The sequence below is a fragment of the Canis lupus genome, chromosome 19, assembly GCF_011100685.1.
Source record: "Canis lupus familiaris isolate Mischka breed German Shepherd chromosome 19, alternate assembly UU_Cfam_GSD_1.0, whole genome shotgun sequence".
Taxonomy (NCBI): domain Eukaryota; kingdom Metazoa; phylum Chordata; class Mammalia; order Carnivora; family Canidae; genus Canis; species Canis lupus.
This window is the reverse complement of record NC_049240.1, coordinates 50590602-50609814: the sequence shown is the minus strand read 5'-3', so window position 1 is coordinate 50609814 and position 19213 is coordinate 50590602. Positions and strand designations below refer to the sequence as shown.

The window sequence follows — 19213 nt, the reverse complement described above, 5'->3', positions numbered from 1 at the left end:
ACAAACTAAAAAAATATGTATAGATAAAATGCTGAATCAGACCTATAAGTACAGTGAACGGACAGTTGCCAGAGGGAAGCAGAATGAGGGATTGGCAAAATGCAAAATGGGGGAAGGGGAGTGGGAGATACAGACTTCCAATTAGGGAGTAAGTCGCAGAAATAAAAGGTACAGAATAGGGAATATGGTCAATGGTACTGTAATAGTGTCATATGGAAGCAGCTACACTTATGGTGCCCATAGTAAAATATATAGAGATGTTGAACCACTATGCTGTACACCTAAAAATAACATGACATTGTGGGTCTTAAAAATGTTGTCTACTCAAAATTTTAAAGAAAAAGGATATAGTAGATGCACACACATGCTGCAGTATTACTCAGCTATAAAAAAGGAGGAGATCTGAACATAGAGGGTATTAGGCTAAGTGAAAGATCAGAGAAAGACAAATACTACAGGATTTCACTTATATGGGAAGTCAAACAAATGAGCAAATAACAGAACAGAAACAAAATCATAAATACAGAGAATAAATCTGTGGTTCCCAGAGGGGAGGTGGTTGGGGTGGGGGGGAGGGCAAGACAGGTGAAGGTGATTAAGAGCTGCAAGATTCCGGTTATAAAATAATTCACAGGGATGAAAAGTTCAGCAGAGGGAATATAGTCAATACTATTGTAACAACTTTTTATGGTGACAGAGGGTGACTACATTCATTGTGGTAAGCATAGGATAATGTACAGAATTGTCGAATCACTATAGTGCAAACCTGAAACTAATATAACTAATAACACACGCTATAACCAATATTGTATGTCAACCTACTTCAATTAAAAACATGTGAATTCCTTGCCTTTTCCCTTTGTCCTAATATAACATTATTATGGAATCTCTGAATTAGAAATAAAGTTTCCCCAATGAATGAACCTCTCCTGATCGCTTTCTCTAGATTCAGAACACTTTAAGTGATGGAAAAGCCGTTTTAACATTAATCAGCTTTTTGGAGCCCAAATTGGTCTCTCTGTAGTCTGCACACCTTGTCTTCCTCTCTGAAGTCATGCAAATGCAGCATACTTTTTTTTTTTTTATTTCCTTCTAAAAACGTTAAGAATAATATGTAACTTGCTACGGTAAGCATGGCAGAGAACCAAGTGATAACCCCCTTCTTGGTCTCTGAAATTTCATAAAATATCATCACCCTGTTTGGATCTTTTTATATATAGTAATATGAAATGACATTTTCTTGTGTTTTCACATTTTTAGGTCAGTGACATCCTATCTCCTAATTAGTGTTCTGTTGCAGTTGTGTAAATGTAGACACATTCCCTTGGTGTTTTAATAATGCTTTGCTGAGAAGATTATTCTAAAATATTTAAAGGAAAACATTCCAGTTTTCCTCTTTTTGTTCCATTTTATTAAATTAATAAAAAGTTTAAATGTAGTGCTAGGATTGTGATACATCTACACACCCATTAAAGAAAAGAGGACTGTGGAAGTTTCAAAGCACTTCCACAAAGTCTTTGATACCGTTCTCATTAAGATGTGGCATCTAATTTCCGTTTCTTTGAATGGACGTAGAATGCAGTGGAAGTGAACCTCCACAAAGTCTGAGACCAGGTCCTAAAAAAGGCAGCGGTACTTCAACTTAGCTTTCTCTTGGGACATTAGCTGTTGCATTCCTGACCCTATACACTGAAGTGTCATGTAGGGGGTTCTGAGACATCGTTGCCAATTGAGGTGCTAGGCAGCAACCAAAATTAACCACAAGGACATACCATACTCTAGATGGTACCAACTCTGGGCACCATTTGACTGCAACCTTTTGAGAAACATCTGGGTGAAAACAAACTAGCTGAGACCAGTCAATCCTCAGAACCCAGAGAGTATCATAGAAAAGCAATTTATTTGTGCTAAATCTGAGACGATTTGATACTGTGGACCTAAAAATATTTTAATGCCACATAGAGAATGAGAAAATATTTGATGCCATAGCCAAACCTAAAGTGTAGGTCTGTCACTCTAGAACTAAGATGTGAGCAGTAGTGCACGAGGCTAGTTTATTAGGAAAGAAGGGAATAAAGGAAAAAAAGAAAGTAAGAAAGTAAGATAGTTTGTGGTCATGATGAGTTGGTAAATGAGAACTCAAATAAAAGGGAGTAAATAGTTGTCAGAAGTTGGAGGAAATGAAACCCTTGTTATGCAGGTTGTGTGAAGTTTAGCAAAACACCATCAGCCATTGAAATTTGGAAAATAAATATACTTAATGAACCGGATAATCTGCCTAAGGAAGTTTCCAGGCATAGTTCTCAACATTCCACCCGATTTCTCTAGCTGCTTGTAATAATAGGAGAGAAGAACTAAGGAAATCAGAATTCTTAAAAAGTAATTAAATAAAGAATTCAGGACTTGGAAATGAGAAAACATTTTATTTTTGAACCCAATTCCTAGATGGTAATCTATTGTCAAATCAGGAAATAGCTTTCAGGCAAAGATCAGATCCGGGACACTGCCAGGAAAACGTGGTCTAAAAATGACCTTTAAAGCAGTATGTAAGACGTCAGAAGGGTTTACGGTTGTGCCTCATATACCTTTTCAAGCAGATAGAAAGCTATCTAGGAATCTTAAGAGCATACTTCACATTATCTCTCAATAAAAAATTAGGGCTTCTGGTGCACTAGGTGGCTCAGTCAGTTATGCATCTACCTTGGGCTCAGGGTCCTGGGGTTGAGCCCTGCACCGGGCTTCCCTGCTCAGCTGAGAGCCTGCTTCTCCCTCTGCCTCTGCCTGCTGCCCCCCCCCTCCCCCCGTTTGTGAGGTCTCTCAGATAAATAAATGAAATATTTTAAAAAATAGGGCTTCTAATAATGTTTTAGGGCAAACTTTAGTGGGAGCTGAAGGTAAAGACTTCACCTCAAACTCTTTATGGGAGTGGCTTTTCTGTAACAGAGTGAAACCCAAAAAAGATTTCTTGAAAGAAATCCATAAAAATTTTAAGATAATCATACTAGCAGAAACACTACCAGATTGGACTAAAAGGAATAGCAATGGTGTGAAAAGAAAAGTATCCTTGATATACCCAAACTTCTACAGGAAGAAAGTAAGCAGAGAAGAGTATTCAGCTATAGATGTGGGTTACATTTTAGGCAAAGGAAATAAAATTCAAAGAGAAGAATAAGAACCATGGACAATTGTCAGCAGAAGTGTGCCCTAGTCAAAGAGATGTTAACATATGCTTGTGTGGATTTCAGATTTATAACAGATTAGTTACCTTCTATATCTCCTATTTTTATTTTCTGTTCTTTCCTTTTTCCCCCCCCTCTCTCTTCTGTAAGAATATCTAACTTATGTTTCTCCAATCACTGTATTTTGGATGGGAGGTAGATCCTTCACTTCTTTAAGTCCCATGTATTCAGATCTAGAGAGCACTCAAGATGCTATTCCTGGAAAACATACCCAAAATCAATTGGATTTCATTTAGATGATAGTATCCTAGATATTCAACCTGAGACTGAAGGTCTACTAGGTAAGATTTTAGGAGGTTCTGCAGAAGTGAGCAAGTTTGTGTTGCACGTGAAAAGAAAGTAAATAATTTAGGCCCAAAGAATGAACCTAAAATCCTTCTATCAAGAGGTGTAACCTAATTCCCGTCCTTAAATAGTTGTAGCCTTGATGACTCACCTTTAGCAAATAGAATCTGGCAGGGTGAGCTGGATGATTTCCAAGGATAAGTCACTTCTTAGTTCCAACTCTCAGCTTTTGGAATCCAGCTGCCAGGCTGTGAGGTGATCCAAAGCCAACAGAAGTCAGTTGTAGGTGTTTAAGCTGACCGCCACACCTAAGATCTCAGGTAACAATCAGTATCAACCACTACACGTGTGAGCAGCTTTCAAGGTGACTCATGGTTACTACGTGACAGCAACATAGGAGGACCAAAGAGCTAATCTCGGTCAACTTCCAGAACTGAATGAGATAAAAGTAATAAAATTACTGTTTTTTTACGCCATTAAGTGTAGTGTAACTTTCTTGTGGCTTTAAGTAACTGGACAGGAGGACACACACATACACACACACACTTATCTATAACAGTCTCCAATGCGTATTAAAAATAAAAACAGCAGGAATGCATAGTATGTAACTATTGTTGTCTTTTATTTTCTAAGTATGTTGTTGGGGATTTTTGTTTCAGATTTGGTGACTAGGATATAAAGCTGAAGAACAAAAAGGGGATTTAATTATTTCACATTCAGAATAGAGCTGAAAACAACTGGGGTGTCATACCCTTCTAGGGCTTATGTAGGAACAGCTGATGGCTCTGCTAAGCTAGCCACCTCTTCCTTATATGTCAGTGATTGGGAGGATTTGGGCAGGTATCCAAAAGTTATCTGAGTCCTAGATCATAAAGTTAGAAATGGAATATTGGACCTTTTTCCTCCCTGCTTAGAGGAGAATTGAGAGGGTCTCTTCTCAAATCTCTTTCCCAATCCAAGTAAGAAGGGCTCAAAGAGATTTACTTGTAAATGGTGAGTGGCTAGCAAGAAGGGACAACTGGCATTTTTCCTCAAACTGGGCAATCTGCTTTTGCAATGGAGTTTATGACCTTTCTTCTTTACCTAGTTCAACAAGAATGTAAGCATTTTAGAGAGGAGCAGAGGACAGGGAAAAGAGAGGACAGTATATCAATCTTTATTTTGGCAAGGATGTGTAAATATCCTGCGGGTTATATGGACACGAGGGAGGTTTAACCATCTTGTTGTATCCCCATCACTGAAGGCAGGAACTCCAGTACTAAACAAATGAGATATAATACGATATAGTGTAAGATGAGTAGTAAAGGAAATATGTAAAAATTCATATTGAGGCAATATCCACATTGTGAAAGTGGTGAAATATTGCCAGTTCTACTTGTAGAACATGCAACCTGTGTCCCCCAACATGTGCGTGCACACACACACACCCCAAAAACACCATTGGCAAATGCGTTTCCCATACAGAGGACTTAGCCACTGAAACTGGAGAAACAGTAAGAGCCCCAAATATTTATTATTGGTCCTTAACAGAAAAAGGTTGTGAGATTTGGTCAAAAAATTGATATAACTCTGCCAACAGTAACAAAAAGAAAACTTGAATGGCTGTATTAATATCAGACAAAGTATGTTTCCAAAGAATACTGCCAAGGACAAGAAGGATCATTTAATAATGATAAGAGGGTCAATTTATCAAGAGTGCATAAAAATCCTAATAGGTTATGTGTATAACAGAGTTCCAAAATATATGAAAACCTGATAGAACTATAAAGAAAAATAGGCAAATCTGCAATTACAGTTGGAGATATAGGAATCTTTCTCTGAACATTTGATAGAATATATAGACAGGAAATATGTAAAGATATTGAAAATATGTGCAGCACTATCAACCTGATCTAATTGACATTTATAGGACACTCCACCCAGTAGCAGAATACACTTTTTTTTTTTTCCAAATGCAATTCCTTTTTTTTTTTTTTTAAATAGATATGCCATGTTTTGGGCCATAAAACAAATGCTTTAAAATAGCTTTAAAGTAAAGGTAAAGGTTTAAAAAATGCATTAAAATAGTCCACAGTATACTTTCTGGTCACAATAGAATTATAAATCAGTGAGAGACATCTAGAAAACTCTCTAAGTGTTTGGGAACTAAACACCACACTTCTAAATAAGCCCTCAAAATAGAGAAGAAGCAATGAAAGTAAAATCAGAAACTATTTTAAACTAAAAGTGAAAATATGACATACAAAAATGTATAGGTTGTATATAAAACAGTAGAGGAAATTTTTATAGCATTATATGCCTACATTAGAAAAAGAAGAAACTTGTTAACTCAAAAACCTAAGCTTATACCAAAAGAAACTAGAAAAATTAATATGACCCTAAGTAAATATAATAAAGGGAATTTTTATGTGACAAATCAGGAAAATGGAAAACAAAAACAAAATAATATCACAAGCTAGTTTTCTGAGAGAACCTAAAAATTAATAAGCCCCCTACCCAGACTAACAGGAAATAAAAAGGAATTAATAAGAAAGGAAATCAGATAGTGATAGTGAGTCTCTATACATTCTACAGAAATTTAAAAAATATCGGAGACAACTTTATGCTCATAAATTTGGTAACTTAGATGAATAGACATGTATTTTGAAGGTCACATATCACCAAAGCTCACTTAGAATGAAACAGGAAATCTGAATAGCCCTATACCTATTAAAATTAAATTTTTGGTAAAAATATTTCTGCAAATAGTATTCCACGCCTAGATGACTTCATTAGTGAATAATACTAAACACTTAAGAAATAATACCAATTCTATATAAACACTTTAGAAAACTGAAGAGGAAGAAATTCTTCCTAGCTATGAGTCTAGCATTATCTTGACTTAAAAAACAAAAAAAAAAAAACAAAAATAACATATAAGTACAGAATATACTTTATAAGCACAGATGAATAAATTTTTAAAAAAATATTTTAGGGCACCTGGTGGCTCAGTCAGTTAAGTGACTGCCTTTGGCTCAGAGGGTCTTAATCCCAAGGTCCTGGGATCCAGTCCCACATCAGGCTCCCTGCTCAGTGGGGGAGTGTGCTCATCCCTCCTGCTTGTGCTCTCTCACTATCTCTCTCTTTCAAATGAAATCTTTTAAGAATAATAAGGGATGCCTGGGTGGCTCAGCACGTCAACCTGGAGTCCCAGGATCAAGTCCCACATCAGGCTTCCTGCATGGAGCCTGCTTCTTCCTCTGCCTAGGTCTCTGCCAATATCTGTGTCTCTCATGAATAAATAAAATCTTTAAAAAATTTTTAAGGTAATAAATAAATTATTTTGAGAGAGAGCGCTAGAGCACTATCATGAGTGGCAGGAGGGGCAAAGGGAGAGGGAGAGAATTGCAAGAAGATTCCTTGCTGAGCACGGAGCCTGATGTGACTCTCTATCCCACCACCCTGAGATCACGACCTGAGTGGAAATCAAGAATCAGACACTTAACCGACTGAGTCATCCAGGCACTCCCAATGAATGTATTCTCAACAAAATTTTAGCAAATCAAATCCAACAGTATATAAATATGAGAATACATCATGACCAAATGGGGTTTATTCCATGAATGCAAGGTTCATTTAATATTTGAAAAAAAATCAGTGTAATTCATATTAATAGACTAAAAAGGAAAAATAGTCATCTAAATGTTGCAGAAAAGCATTTCAGAAAACGCAGCATACACTCATGAAAAAAGTCCTAAAAGTAAGAACAGTAAGGAACTCCCTCAATCTGACAAACGTTATTTATGAAAACTCCATAGTAACATCATGGTGTTGAAACATAAATGTTTTTCCCCTAAGGTCAGGACCAAGGCAGGATACCCACTCTCAACACTTCTTTTCAATACTGTGATGGAGGATTTATTCAATGTAATAAGGCAAGAAAAAAAAAATCCAGATTGAAAAGGAATAAAGCCATCTTTATTCTTGGATTACATAATAGTCTACAAAGAAAATCTCCATAATGTACCAAAAATGCTAATAGAATAAAGTTAAAAACACAAAATTAGGCCACTATAGATAAATCTATCATTTTTCTGTATAGTAGTGACAAGCAATTATAAATTGACATTATAAAAAAAAACTGATAGTAGCATTAAGAATAGGAAATAATTAGGTATAAATTTGACAAAAGATGTGAAAAATTTCTACACTAAGGAGTACAAAATGTTTGAGTTTAAAGATGTTTTAAATTAGTAAGGAGATATAACTTCATTGATGAGAGGACTCAATACTGTTAACATGGCAATTTTACCCAAACTAATCTGCAGATTCAATACAAATACAGTGAAAATACAAGTCTTTTTTGTAGAAAGCAGAAAAATGATAAAACATGAATATAAACACAAAAGACTCAAAATAAAAAAAACTTTGAAGAATGAAGTAAGATAATTTATACTATCTAATTTCAAGATTTATAAGCTATAGTAACTAACTATGGAACTGTGTAGGATGGCCAAAATAGACATATATACAGTCAATTGATTTTTTTTTTTTTTACAAAAATGTCAAGGTAATTTAATTGGGGAAATTACTATTTTCAACAAACTGGAACAATTTGGTAAGAATAACAAATACTTACATAAATAAAACCTTGACCTTTACTTACATTACATGATATACCATAATTGTGATTACTTTGAAATGGATCGTATGCCTAAATTCAAGAGCTAAGTTTATAAAATTTCTAGTAGAAAACATTGGGTGTTATCTTAGAAACTTTGGATTTGGCAAGGGTTTCTTAAATAAGACCTTTAAAGTATGAACAATTAAAGAATAAAATCAAGAAATTGCTCTTCAGAAGGAGAAGGCTTACACTCTTCTAATGCTACTGTTGTGGGGAACTAACTGGCTGGGAAATGGCAGTGTAGGAGGACTCTGTGCCCATATTGTCCCACTGATAGGAGTGTTATCTAGTTGCATCAGCAAAAATAACCTGGAAAGTGGCCCAAAGGGACTCTAGGGTGGCTCAGCAGTTGAGCATCTGTCTTTGGCTCAGGGCATGATCCCAAAGCCCCAGGACTGAGTCCCACATGGGGCTTCCTGTGAGGAGTCTGCTTCTCTGTCTTCCTATGTCTCTGTCTGTCCCTCTCTCTGTGTCTCTCATGAATAAATAAATAAAATCTTGAAAAAAAAAAAAAGTGGCCCAAAGACTGGCAGAAGAAACTCTACATTGAAGGAGGTAGAAGAGTGAAGACTATTTGAGAGCAAAACAGACCTTGGCCATCTGTAGCCAGGCAGGATCTAGTGGTGCTATGGAGAAGGGCAAAAAGCAGATTATCACCTCGGGAGCCTGCAAAGGGAAGATGAAGCCCCATAATGTTTGGCTTTGAAAGCAAAAGGGGCTGAATCTCATGAGTTCTTGCAATCAGTGGAACTTAAAGCTTGGAATTTTGAAAATTGGCAGCCTCAGCTCTGGGCAAAGCCAGAAGACATTAGGAATCAGACTCCTCACTCTCTTGAGGAGACAACATGACAAACAGCCAGCAGAGATACAGCATGCAAGTATCAGTTGGAAAACACCAGAAGCAGACAGGAGAAAGTGACTTACTCATCTCAGAGCATGGTCCAGAGAGGTAGAGATCACAGGGAGACCCCTCCAGAAATAAAGGAGCACCATTTCTCTCACCTATGTCTCAGCATAAACACACAGCACCTGCAGGAACCAGTATAGTACCAACACTGGTGATCTGACTTGATTATACCAAGTTCTGAATCCCTATGCTTTGGTAGATCCACCTTCCCAGTCATGTTTGCCTCAGTTCCAGTGCTGTGGCCTTCCATCCCCAGAAGACCAACACAAACCTTACCAATGCTGCATCTGTACCCACAACTTTGGTGGGGCCCTGGTTCCAGTGGCAGTGGTGGCAGGTAATGTTTTGCAAATAGACCAGCATACACCTTGTTAAAAAGTGCCCCACATAGTAGGGGATCAATACTGCCCACAACAGGCAAAGAGAACCTCTGCAAACAACTGGGCTGAAAACAGCAGCAGCCAGGACTTGACAGCAGGGCACATGCAACACACAAAACAGGAGACACTGCACTGCAGGGCACTATAGAACCTCTTCTTCATAAAGCTATTACACTTTTGAGAGCAGGAGACATGGCTGGCTTTCCTAACACAGAGAAACAGACAAACTGAGGAGACAGAGGAATACATGCAGCAAGAGACCGAGTGAAATTAATGTAAGTAATAATGTCAGATGGAGATTTTAAAGTAATGATCATAAAGATACCCACTAGACTTGAGACAAGAGTGGAAGACACTAATGAGACCCTTAAAGAGATTTTTTTTTAAAAAAGAGCCAATCAGATGAAGAATACAATAAATGAAATTAAAAATACACTTGATAAACAGCAGACTAGAAGAAGCAGGAAAATGAATTAATGGCCTGAAAAATGGAGTAATAGAAAGTAATCAAGCTGACCAAATGAGAGAAAAAAGAATTATGCAAAATGAGAATAGACTTAGGGAACTCAGTGACTCCAACAAGTGTAATAACATTTACATTACATGGATCTCAGAAGAAGAGAGAGAAAGAAGCTGAAAAATTTGAAGAAATAGCTGAATACTTCTATAACCTAGGAAAAAAAGAGAAAAAAAATTGAAAGCAAGGGAAAAGAAGACAGTTACATACAAGGGAAAGCCCATAAGGCTATGAACATATTATTCAGCAGAAACTTTGCAGGGTATTACAAGACATATTTGAAATGCTGAAAGGGAGAAGTCTGCAACCAAGAATATCCAGCAGTGCTATCATTCAGAAAACGAGTGATAAAGAGGGTCTCAGACAAACAAAAACTAAAGGAGTTTATGACCACTAATCCAGCCATATAAGAAATATTAAAGGGGACTTTTTGAGTGCAAAGGAATGACCAAAAGTGAGAGTATAAAAATCTATAAGCACAAAAACCATAAAAATAAGTTTATCTGTAAAAATCAGTTAAGGGATTCACAAAATAAAAGGATGTAAAATAGGACACCATATGCCTAAACTATGGGGTGGGGATAAGAGCAAAGAACTTAGGGAATAAAGAGAAAAGAATCCAAGTATATCACTAAAGAAAGCAAACAACCTATGAAAGAGAGCAAGAGAAGGACCAGAGAAAAACTACAGAAACAACTACAAGTAAAAAAAAAAATGGCAATGAATACATGGATAATACATATCTATTAATACTTTGAATGTGAACAGACCAAACCCTCCAATCAAAAGACATAAGGTGACAGTAGACCCAAAAACCCAAGAGCCATCTATATGCTGCCTATGAGAGATTTGTTTCAGACCTAAAGAAACCTACAGAATATAAATTAGGGGATGAAGAAATATTTATCATACAAATGGATATTAAAAGAAAGCTAAGGTAGCAGTACTTCTATCAGACAAAATGGACTTTAAAACAAAGACTGTAGGGATGCCTGGGTGGCTCGGTAGTTGAGCATTTGCCTTTGGCTCAGAGGTCGTGGTCCCAGAGTCCCAGGATTGAGTCCCACATCGGTCTCCCTGTAGGGAGCCTGCTTCTTCCTCTGCCCTTGTTGCTGCCTCTCTCTCTCTCATGAATATGTAAATAAAATATTTAAAACAAAGACTATAATAAGAGACAAAGGAGAAAACTATATAATAATGAAAGGACAACCCAACAAGAAGATAAAAATTGTAAATATTTATGCACCCAACATGGGATCACCCAAATAAATAAACCAGTTAATAGTAAACACAAAGGAACTAATCCATAGTAATAAAATAATAGTAGGGGACTTTAATATCCCACTTAAATCAATGGGCAGATTATTCAAACAGAAAAATCAATGAGAAACAGTGGCTTGGAATGACATACTGGACCAGATGGACTCAACAGATATTCAGAACATTACATCTTAAAAACAGCACAATACACTTTCAAGTGCACATGAAATATTCTCCAGAATAGGCCGCACATTGGGCCACAAAACAAGTCTCAACAATTCAAAACCACTGAAGTTATACCTGTATCTTTTCTGACCACAATGCTATGAAACTAGAAATCAATTACAAGTAAATATCCATAAAGAGCAAGAGTCCATGGAAATTAAATAACATGCTACTAAACAATGAATGAATCAACCAAGAAATCAAAAAAGAATCCCAAAATTACAGAGAGACAAATGAAAATGAAAACAACTATCCAAACTCTAGGGTATAGCAAAGGGTGCTCAAAGAGGGCAATTTACAGTAATAGAAGCCACAAGATGCAAGAAATATTTCAAATAAAAAACCTAAAGGAGCTAGAACAAATGGACAAATGAAACTCAAAACCAGCAGATCAAAGGGAACAATAAAGATTAGAGCAGAAATAAATGACATAAAAACAAAATAATAGGACAGGATCAATAGGACAGGATCAATAATAGGACAGGAACTGTTCCTTTGAAAAGATCCACAAAATTGATAAACCACTAACCAGACTCACGAAAGAAAGAAAAAAGAAAAAGAAAAAAAGGAAGGCTCAAAATCACAAAAGACATACAAACAACTGTAAGAGATTATGAAAAATTATATGAAAATTGGACAATAAAGAAGAAATGGGTAAATTCCTAGAAATATGTAACTTACCAAAACTGAAGCAGGAAGAATAGAAAATTTGAACAGATGGATTATCAGCCATGAAATTGAATCAGTAGTTAAAAAACATCCAGTTGGGCAGCCCGGGTGGCTCAGTGGTTTAGTGCCACCTTCAGCCCAAGGCATGATCCTGGAGACCCGGGATCGAGTCCCACTTCAAGCTCCCTGCATGGAGCCTGCTTCTCCCTCTGCCTGTGTCTCTGCCTGTCTCTGTGTCTCTCATGAATAAATAAATGAAATCTTTAAAAAAATAAAATAAAAATAAAACAAAACCCAGCAAACAAAAGTCCAGGACCAGACAGCTCACAGTCACATTCTACCAAACACTTAAAGAGTTAACACTTATTCTCAAACGATTCCAAAAATTAGAAGAGGAAGGAAAATTTCCAAATTATTCTATGAAGCCAGTATTACCCTGATACCAAGGCCAGATAAAAGACATCACAAAAAAGAACTACAGGCCAATATCTCTGATGAACATACATGTAAAAATGCTCAAGGAAAACAAACCAAATTTAATACATTAAAAAAAATCATTCACCACCATCAAGTGGGATTTATCCTGGGATGCAAGGGTGGTCAAAAATCTTAATCAACATCCTATATCACGTCAATAAGAGAAAGGGCAAAAGCCATGTGACCATTTCAGTAGATGCAGAAAATATCATTTGTCAGAATACAAAATCTATTCATGATAGAAGCCCTCAGGAAAGTGGGATTAGAGGGAACACACCTCAACATAATAAAGGCCTTATATGAAAAACCCACAGAAAACGACATACTCAATGAGGAAAAACTGAGAGCTTTTCCCTTAAGATCAAGAAGGAGACAAGGCGTCCAGTCTCACTTTCATTCAACAGAGTACTAGAAGTCCTCTCCACAGCAATAAGACAATAAAATGAAATAAAAGGCATCAGAATTGGTAAGGAAGAACTAAAACTTTTACTATTTGCAGATGACATGATACTATACATCAGAAACCCTAAAGACTCCACCAGAAAGCTACCAGAACTGATAAATGAATTCTGTAAAGTCTCAGGATATAAAAATCAATGTATAGAAATCTGAGGAAGGGAGAGGGAGAGAAAAAGAAACCAAGAAATAGACTTTTTAACTATATAGAACAAACTGATGGTTACCAGACGGAAACCAAGGTGGGCTAAATAGGTGATGGGGATTAAGAGTACACTTGATCAATCTGGAATATTAAGCAATAGAAATGAGTGCTAATGTCGAACAAGAGACCTGTAAAATAATGTTCATAATTTTATTAGTTATAGCCCTAGTTTGTAAATAACTAAATACCAATTAGTTTCAGAAAGACACGGGCCATAAGAAAAATGAATGAATTCTCTAACATTAGGTATGAATTTGGGGTGTTTATGATTGATAGTTGTTACAACTGATATATCTACAGTGACCTATCAGTGTAACTGTTGATAAGGAGGGAGGCTACGGGGCGGGGGGGCGGGGGGGGCAGAGGTATATGGGAAATCTCTACCTTCCTTTCAATTTTGTTGTGAACCTAAAACAACTCTTAAGAAAGGTTTAAAAAAATGAACTACTGTTTACACAACAGCATGGATAAATCCATGGGCATAATGTTGAATGAAGGAATAGGGCTACAAAAAACTCATTAGGAGGCTACCAAAGGAACCTTCTGAAGTCCTGGAAATAATCTAGTTACTTGACTGTTATGTAAAATATGAAATTGTACACGTTTTTTGCCCTTTAAGTTGTATTAAAAAAACTGATTAAGTGTAAATCCTTACAAATGTAAACCAAAAACAATTTAGATACATATTTATGTAAAAAGCATCCACAGACTCGTAGATAGTAAATAGATGGATACACGCAGGCACCCTAATGGAATATTTCTGAAAAGATACACAAGCAACTAATCACAGTAAGGAATGGGAGCAATACTTGCTTTTCCTATTATTTTGTATCTTTTGGAATTTGTACCTTCTACATGTATTTCCTATTCTAAACAATTAATAAAGGTAGTGGAAGAAAACATTGAGAAAATATTTTGCTTCTGCTCTGGAGTCTGTTTAACTCGTATTAATGTGTTGGTTCTACAACCTAGGGAAACAATGTCTAGAAATATTTTTAAGTGACCTAAATATATATATGCAGAAAATTGTACAGAATTTGGTTTAGAATTAGAATCCTAAATTCTGGCTTTTAATCCTCAATATTCATGAATTTAAGAACATAATCAAGATTTTCAAATAGAACTGTTTCTCAATGAATTAATTACGCCGTTGAGTTCCTTTTTTCTCATCCTAAAATGTCAAGAACATTGCGGGGAAATAGGGAGACTGTAGACTGTAGGTTCTATTGTTCTATTGTTCCGAGACAGCTTTTCTGGTACAAACTGTAATAACTTTTGCTTTTCTATCAATTCTTTGAGCTCTCTTCACATCTTGCGGAAGTATAATTTGGGACATCATTTGGCCAAAAACTGAAGTAGCAGAATAGAATCCCGAAGTTTAAGAGAGCCTAAACATCTTTGTAAAAGGCAAGTTTGGAGAACTGAAATCATTGATGGATGTTAAGAAATCGCAGTACGTTGACCTTGGATTTATTCTCCAGAGAAGTTTTGATCAAACTGAAGAAGAGCACGTGAGTTTCTTCGCATTGGCTCCAATTTAGAGACTCCTGTCGATATGGCCTTTCCAGGGATGTTAGGCGCCAATGTTGAAACTGTACTTTAAAGAGCACCAAAGTTAAAATTCACAAGCTAAGGAACAACTTGTTTTCACAGCAATGAGAGCTGGCATGGCAAACACTTCTCAGTGGTGACTTACATACTTATTCAGTGATTTAGACTGCTTCTCTGGCACGGGTCAAATGGCATATTAACATGGGATATAATCCTTTCTCACTCTGTAGGCAATGGCTCAGTGTGATATTGGCACCATATTAAGCTTCATTAACCCTACAACACGTTGCCTTCTTACTCTTGGCACTCTCCTGCAGGCTGCAGGCAGTAACCCATGAGTAATCTGATTACCTACAACCGACTGTAGCCGCATGGAATGGAGGCTGACTACAGAGTGGAACACAATTACAGTCTTTTGAGATTCAATTAGAAAGCTGTTGGTAGAGCTTCGTTTCTGTAACTGGCTCCAATAACCCCTTGTGAACTGCACATTTCTTTAAGGGCTCATAGTAAATAATGAACTTAAAAAGCTTCACCTGTTCTTCATATGCCTTTTAGAATTTGTCCTGAGGTGCATAACAGACCAGGTTTTCAGTTAGAAACAATAAGTCTTTCCATAGACTCTGCGTGGATTATAATTTTTTTTAACCTTCTCCAAAGGGGAAATGTTATTCATCTCTTCCACAGAAGTACTTGGATTTTAGTCTTCCTTGTGAATGGACGCTTAAAAAAAATGCTACTTAGCATGGAGCTGAACATTATCAAAGGCTAATTGTCCTTTAAATAAAACTTGAGGTTAAGAAAAATTGAGGTTTGCCTTTGAAAAACCAAAATTAAGACAAAGATGTTCTAGACTGGATTATGTCATTCTGTGACATCTCAAACATCAATTACACCGGATATACATATCCATAAGATGTCATTCTTTGCTCACTGGTGATCTGAATTTCTAATTGCACATTTAAAATGAAATGGTTTTAAAAAGCATACTTGGAAGAAACACATTAATTAGAAGGTATTTCGTGTATATTAGAATGTATGTGGTAAAGGAGTGTTTGTCTACTGAAATAATTTTGCCCATGAACTTGCCTCGTCTTGCTTATTACGGGATTTGCTTTTTCTAGTTTGAGAATTCTAGAATTAGTATTAATTTTAGAGAGACTTGAGCTTGAATCCTGGCTTTGCTACAATCTAGTAGATCCTTAATTTTCCGAACCTCAGTTTTCTCTATTTTGAAAAAGGGAATAAAAAATACCTTATGAAAGTGTTGTTGCAATGATCAACATCACATGATGAAGGGAATGGCACAGGGCATGGTGTACAGTACACACTTAACAGTGCTTTACTTTCTAACTAAATTTCTAGATCTCATGGAATGGTCACTGGCTTATTGTGAGTTCCTATCTGTTTTTACCACTATGTATAACAATTATCTGGCATAAAAACATCTATTTTTATGCCATGAAACCAGAGAATCGTCACTAATTATTGAAATGCATTACTTATAGGCATTTATTTGAATCCCTGAGTTTCAGTGGTATCTGAGTTTCCTTTTATTCTCATGGTCTTTTTCTTCAAAGAAAATGTGAATATGCAATCAATTCATTACACTCAACCAAGTTTCAAAAAATTCAAGCTAATACTCCAGACTAATGCCAGTTCCTTGTCCTCTGTGAGGTGAATGCCTGGAGTCTGAACATGAAAGCATTTTCACATCTGAAAGCTGGATGGTTATAAATGCTCAGAGTATACGAAAATCTCTCCACTTGACTCTGCAAGTAAACAGCTAGTAAACTGCTGAATGCTAAACACTTCCTTCATAATGGTGGAAAGATAGGACTGAGGAAATCACTTTCCTCCCATGACTCTGTAGATTACCATGTGCCCAGTGAATACACACTGCAACTGAGGAAGCAGTACGTATTTGATGACCACTGGTGTGGGAAGCCATGTCACCCATTAGCATCTATGAGTCAGACAGCTTAGTTAAGTCTAGTCATCACTTACAATAATTTAATCAGACTAGCATTGATCTATCTTGTGGCCTAACATGACATACCTCACTTTAGCATTATCCATAATGAGTCACACCATGTCAAAGGAGCTGGTCAAGCTTAGCATTTGTTATTAATCACCAAGATTTTAGGAATAATTTTTCAAAGTTTCACTAACACATGTTGCTAGATTTCTATTATAATTAACTATAGTTGGCTCATTCATACAGGAGAGCCAAATGGAACTCAGATTCCAAAGTGTCTTGTCTCAATCTAAACTACTTTTCAAAGAATAATCCTAAGGGTAGCACTGGCTACATCACCTCGTATGGATAGGTCTGGAAGAATGGAAAGCTGGTGTATGTTGGTTTATTTATTTTTTACTCTTATTTTTCATTTAGCCCCTAGGCAGGTCTATATCACCAGTAGGAAATATGGATCCATAATAGTTCAGATGAAAGAAATGGAAGGTCTTATGGGGTTGGTTTTAACTTTTCAAGCGTAAGATAAAATAAGCTCTTTTTAAAAAGTACAGAAACTCAATTTGTAGATTGTTTGGTCAATACTGTTCATAACTTTCAGGAAAGCACTGCAAGTCTTTTTTTTCTTCTTCTTCTTCCTTTTTGGATCTAAGCCTGGAGGAAAATAATCAACAAAACAAAGCTTGGCAACAAATTATTATTCTCACTTGTTCTCACATGCCCGCCCCCTTTTAAAAAAAAAAAAAATCTATTCCCTCCTCCATAGCTAAAATTCTATTTCCCCTGCCTAGACTAACAGATTTCATACTTTCCTGCCTCCAGTATTTGTACTTCCTACCCATCCTCATTTCTCCTGTCCACGTATTTTTCTTTCCATATTGATCTTCTTTGAAAATGCCACCAGCAGCCTCCAGTTGTCTGTTCTTGTTCTTAGGCCAATATCAGCTGATTCTTATGCTTCCTTCACCCCATACACTGACTCTAAAAATATTAGCAAATCAGATTTTACAGAAGCTTTTCATGGAGAGAGAGAGAGTATAAAGTTAGAGTATACACATAGTCAAATGGCCCCCAAATGCCCTCTAAACACGTCTGCTCTTCTTCTGAAGTTCCTCTTCTCCCAGGCACTACACCTCATCTGCTCCTTATTTACAAAACTTTATCTCTTCTCCCATTGCATCCCCACTTCTTACTCTGGCTCAGCAAAACAAAGCATCTGCCTCAGCATCTGTGCTGGGTGGAGATGGGGGTAAGAGTAGTGAGACCAATTTATTTCACTGTGAGTCACACATGCATATTTCATCTAATCTTCACAACACACCAAATGGGGCATCATAAAGGTTCAGTACCCAACACCAAAATTAAGCAGCATAGCTCAGAGATGGACCAGGTCAGGCTACCTCTGAAGCTTTGTCATTGCTACCAAACTAGTATGAGGTAATTTTAGGTGATAGTTAAGCTTTTAAATATTTTGGTAATTATATATTCATTGTAATAGACATTTAAAATAGAGTACAACACACATGATTTTACAGATACTATTGCTTAATTTAACAAAAACAAGTGGGGTGATTCAAATTTGTTTTCACAAAAATTATTAATGGATAGTACAGGTACCCTACAGATGTGGGTATGAACTAAATAAAGTTAAGGAAATACTAGATGACTATATACTTTCTAGTTCTGCCAACTACTCTCTGTGAATCTCCATACAATATTAATTTGATCTCTGTGCTTCTGTGCTACCTTCTCTAAAATGTTCACTTTGCCTTAGGTCTCCTTGCTAATATCCTGTTTAAATGTATTCCCTTCACACACATTCCTCAGCTGACCTGACCTTCTGAAGATCTGCAGCCATACAGTGACGTGGCACTGAGTGGAGTATGTTTTGGGGGGATATTTATTCATGTGTTTGTTGCATTTTATTTACCTCATTATCTGGGACTTCCTCACTTATTATCCTTATAGCTCTCTTCCCCACAGCACTTGACTTAAACACAGGAACCTAATAGAAGGTATTAAATAAGTAAAAAGACTAGGTTCAAATCCCACCACCTGCTCACTAGTTTTGGGACACAGAACAAAATTTGAGCCTCTTTGAAGATTATAGAACTTGTGAATTTAACATGAATATAGTATCTTACCAGAGAGTCAATACACATTAGTGCTTTATGTTTCTACCTCCAATATTTTCCGAATAAAAAAATGTGCAGAAAAGACTGACATATTATTTAAGCTTGACTTCTAATTGTTACATACTCTTGCATATAATTCAGGTATTATTCGGATAAATAATATTCAACAAAGTATCCATTTGCCCAAAAGCTCATAAAATTTATATTAGGATTTTTGGATTGGATGCATGCGACTGAATACCAACTCAAACTACTATAAGAAAAAGAAA

The 19213-nt window shown here is 36.4% G+C and overlaps 1 long non-coding RNA gene across 2 annotated transcripts in view; it reads right to left on the bottom strand.

Moving 5' to 3' along the window:
* LOC111091196 overlaps positions 1-19213 on the bottom strand; it is a 131936-nt gene that overhangs the window by 87486 nt on the left and 25237 nt on the right. For both annotated transcript variants that reach the window (XR_005374314.1, XR_005374315.1), the window contains exon 3: positions 3676-3957. This is a non-coding gene — a long non-coding RNA (uncharacterized LOC111091196). The remainder of the gene's footprint in view (positions 1-3675; positions 3958-19213) is intronic.